The sequence below is a fragment of the Fukomys damarensis genome, unplaced genomic scaffold (assembly GCF_012274545.1).
Source record: "Fukomys damarensis isolate Sample0158 unplaced genomic scaffold, DMR_v1.0_HiC HiC_scaffold_7, whole genome shotgun sequence".
Lineage (NCBI taxonomy): Eukaryota > Metazoa > Chordata > Mammalia > Rodentia > Bathyergidae > Fukomys > Fukomys damarensis.
In genome coordinates, this window is record NW_022900919.1 from 1,471,703 (window position 1) to 1,476,491 (window position 4,789).

At 41.4% G+C, this 4,789-nt stretch overlaps 1 pseudogene; it reads left to right on the forward strand.

Moving 5' to 3' along the window:
- Positions 1-3,814: 3,814 nt before the first annotated feature.
- Positions 3,815-4,789, forward strand: LOC104854478 (annotated as a pseudogene).

Here is a 4,789-nt window from a genome sequence, read left to right on the forward strand (position 1 = left end):
GGGGGAAAGGCAATATGGGAGAGAAAAAAATATGAGAAACTGAAAAATGGAAATAAAGTGTTTGTAAATGGGGAGAGGAGGAGGGGGTGAAGGGAGGGCAGGGACAAAGGGAAAAAATGAGAATCAAGACCTATTATGTAAAGGTACAGAATCCCAATGATGAATGTAATTGTACTGTATACCTAGATTGTACCAATAAACTCAATAAAAAGAAAAAATAAATAAATAAATAAAATAAAATATGAAAAATAACATAGAAGAAACAAAATGTAGCAATGTCCCAAAAGGTCAAAATGCAATCTGAGTAATATGTGATAGCAGGTATCCTAGTTATTTTTCTCATTGCTGAGCCAAAATACCCAACACCTAAAGTTAAAGGAGGAAAGGTTTATCTTGGCTCAGTTTGCAGAGGTTTCAGTCCATAACTGGCTGGCAGGGTGGCATGGCAGAAGGCATCACAGTGGAGAAAGAACAGTTCATGGCATGGAAGGCATGAGGCAGCAAAAGCAGCAGGTGGCAGCAGCAGCCCTCTTTCTATGCCAAACATTCAATAGGGTGGGTAGCGCTCCTACCCAGGATGGGACACCTCAATCTTAGCACTGAACCATTAGGGTACAGCATCACAGCCTTAACCGCATTATCATGCACCCTAGATTCATTCACCTTCAAAAAGCCCCACCTATGGGGCCAGGGATTTAGCTCAACGGTTCCGCTGCCTGCATCCCAAGTGCAAGATCCTGAGTTCGATCTCCAGGACCAAAAAAAAAAAGCACCACCTATGACTACCTGAGGCTTTGGGGGAACAACTGGATATGAGCCATAACACTAGGGAAAGCAAGCCAGGCTGTTAGAAATTGCAGGTCCTATTCCAGGGACTGTATGTTTACCAGCTGTCGAGTGTCCAAAGACTTTGTTTTGCTCCTGTAATAGCGACAACAAAAACAGCAGCCAATACTTGGTGAATACTTGTTATATACCAGGAACTTTTTATATATTAACTTATTTAATCCCCAGAACAACTACTAGAGGTTGCTGGTATTAGTGGCACTTCACAGTTGAGGTGACAGTCACACAGACACTGAGTGGCTCACTCTAGATCATAGTACTAATTGGTCAGAAGATCTGGCATTCAAATCTAGACTGACTGGCTCAAGAGTCTGATCTTAGCCACTGTTTTAAAGCCTTTTCTCCAGTCTAGCCGGTTGTATCCCAGTATTATCTTAGATCTTGGGAAGTACCATGTTATCTCAGCAATGTGGATGAAGTAGTATAAGCAAGAAGAGAAGGACAGAGATGTAGCTCAGCAGCAGAGCATCTGCCTGGCAGCCGTGAGATCCTGAACTTGACTCCTGATACCAAGAGGGGGGGAATATGTTCCTTTTTTTCTATCATAGGAAAGTATTTTCCAAGATTCTGAACAGACTTCCTCTTATGTCATATTGACTAAGGGAATGAGACTCTTGTAATTGGTCTCCAGTCATTGGGCGGGGGGTGTAGGGGAGAGGAGAGGCACTTTTGAGCCCAAAGCTTTTCATTCTGAACAAAATCTTGGTTCTCTAAGAAAAGAATCAATGGATGAGACCACCAGCCACATCTATCACAAAGGCAATCAGGCCACAAGAACAACAGCAAATCAAAGCATGTAAGCATTGACTGAGTTCTACCTTCAATCTACCATTCTGAGCCTGGGAGGTTAAAAGCCATCATCATTCTATTCCTTAAGACTGTAGGAGAGCTCATCACTGTAGCTAAGGTACCCAGCACGTAATAATAGTCCTCTAGACAGAGGTTCTCATGTTATGTAACTCCCACATGTTAAACACAGAGGGCTGGGACTGCACTCCGTGTAGAGCATGTGCTATCATGTGCAAGGTGCTGGGCCTGATCCCCAGCACCACAACACACACGCCCAGGTCACCATGTACTCCAGCACTGATGCTCTCAGGTACATATCCAGCACTGAAAGTAGGGGCCTGAACCAACGTTTGACGGCAGCATCCACAGCAGGATTACTCACAATAGCCCAAAGGTAGAAACCAGTGTCCATCCATGACCAAAGGTGCTATATACATTAGAATGTTATTGGATGCAAGGGAATGTTAGAGTTTCAAAAGCAATTAAAAGACAGGCTACAAGATGCACAGTACGTCAAAGACTCTGTGCTGAGTGGAATAAGCTGGACACAGAACCCGCCATGGTACAATTCCACCTGACGTACCCAGAGGAGTCGGCCTGAGAGGCAGAAAGTAGCATGGGGGTTTCCAGGAACGGTGAGGAGAATGAAGAGTTAGTTTTCCTTTCATGGGTACAGTTTCAGTTTGGGAAGAAGAAAATGGAGGTAGTAATGCCATGGAACTATGCACTTAAAAATAGGAACTTCCTATACAAGAAAGGTTTATCTACGCCATAGGTATACATGCCGCCCCGCAGTCTACCACTTTGGCATAAGGGTTATTTTAAAGCTAGAGGCCCTTGAAAACCAGCAGGCACAAGAAGGGCATTCTGATCTCTCCTGACCTCTCCTTGTCTCCCTGAAGCTGTTTTTTTTTTGTTTTTTTTTTTTGTACATTTTAGGTATACAATATAATGACACTCATCTTTGGAGATTTGTGCCTTTACATAACATATCTTGATTATTTTTTCCCTATTCCCCTGCCCTCCCTTGAACCTCCCCACTCCTCTATATTTATAAAGATTTTGTTCCCATTTTTTCAATTTTTCATATTAATTCCGTTCCCTTCTTTCCTTTCCCATACCCTTCTCACTTCCCCTTTCCCTTTGCACCTAGAATAGCAAAAGCAATTCTAGGCAACAAAGACAGGGTAGGGGGTATCACAATCCCCAACTTTAAACTATACTACAAAGCTACTGTGATAAAAACAGCATGGTCCTGACAAAGAAACAGACCCAAGGACCAGTAGACAGATTAGAAGATGAACAACTCCAGACACATTCAGCCACCTCATCTTTGACAAAGAAGCCAAACACCCCTACTAGAAGAAAAATAGCCTCTTTAATAAATAGTTCTGGGAAGCTGGACGTGGTGGTGCACGCCTGTAATCCCAGCACTCGAGAGGCTGAGGCAGGAGGATCACTATGATTTCCAGACCAGCCTGGACTACATAGTGAGTTCCAGGTCAGTCTCAACTACATAGTGAGACCCTGTCTCAAAAAACAAAACAAAACGAACAAACAAAAAAATAGTGCTGGAAAAATTGGGTTTCAACTTGCTAAAGATTAAAACTAGACCTTCATCTGTCACCATTCACTAAACTAAAATCAAAATGGATCAAAGATCTAAATATTAAAACAGAAACACTAAATCAAGTGGAAGAGAGGGATCATAGAACTCAAAGACATTGGCATAGGAAAAGATTTAATGTACAGGGCCAGGGATTTAGCCCAGTGGTACTGCTGCCTACAGTACAAGTGAAAGTTTCCGAGTTCAATCACCAATACCAAAAACAAACAAAAAAACAAGAGCAAGATTTCATGAACAAAACCTCAATTGCCCATGAACTAGCACAAACAAGTGGATCTCTTCTCATCAAAAAGCTTCTGCACAAAATAAAAGCAAATTTTAAAATATAAGATCAAAGTTGATTCAAGTTATGGAAAAAGAAAAAAAAAAAAAAGCTTCTGCACAGCAAGAGAAACGAACAGCATGAAGAGGCAACCCACGGGGGGGGAAAAAAACACACACAATTGACTTCAGAAGCTGGCATTGGGAGGTCCTAAGGAGATGCAGGCGAGGTAGCTGCTGCAGTGGCCACCACAGGATAATAGTCCAGGATCTATCATACCTGTTGAATAACTGGAAGACTACACTAAAACAGAGAAAAATGGAGAAAGTATTTGAGTTGTATATAAGGATAGACACAAAACTACAGGTCAAGCAGTATCTATTAAGAAAATCAGACCAGAAAGTGAAGAGGAAGAGGTTCCTAGTACTGCAATTCAGGAAATTCCTCTATTGAAAGAATTTCATCATCCAAATATAGTCACTCTTCAAGATGTGCTTATGCAGGATTGCAGGTTATATCTCATTTTCAAATTCCTTTCCATGGATCTCAAGAAATACATGGATTCTATCCCTGCTGGGAAGTTCATGGATTTATCACTTGTTAAGAGTTATCTATACCAGATCCTTCAGGGTATTATCTTTCGTCACTCTAGAAAAGTTCTTCACAGACTTAAAACCTCAAAATCTATTGATCGATGACAAAGAAACAATTAAATTGGCTGACTTTGACCAGCCAGGGCTTTTGGGATACCTATCAGAGGATATACACATAAGGTAGTGACACTCCGGTAAAGCTCTCCAGAGGTATTGCTGGGGTCAGCTCGTTTCTCTACTCCGGTTGACATTTGGAGTATAGGTACCATTTCTGCAGAACTAGCAACTAAGAAACCATTTTTCTATGGGGATTCAGAAATGAATCAACACTTCAGGATTTTCAGAGCTCTATGCACTCCCAACAATGAAGTATGGCCAGAAGTGAAATCTTTACAGCACTATACGAATACATTTTCCAAGTGGAAACCAGGAAGGCTAGCATCCCATGTCAAAACCTGGATGAAAGGCCAAGGATTTAGCTCAGTGGTTTTACGACCTGCCTTCCAAGTTCGATCCCTGGTTTAAAAAAAAAACAAAAAAACCTTGGATAAAAATGGCTTGTATTTGCTCTCTAAAATGTCAGTCTATGATCCTGCTAAACGAAGTTTTGGCAAAATGACACTGAATCATCCATATTTTGATAATTTGGACAATCAGATTAAGAAGATATAG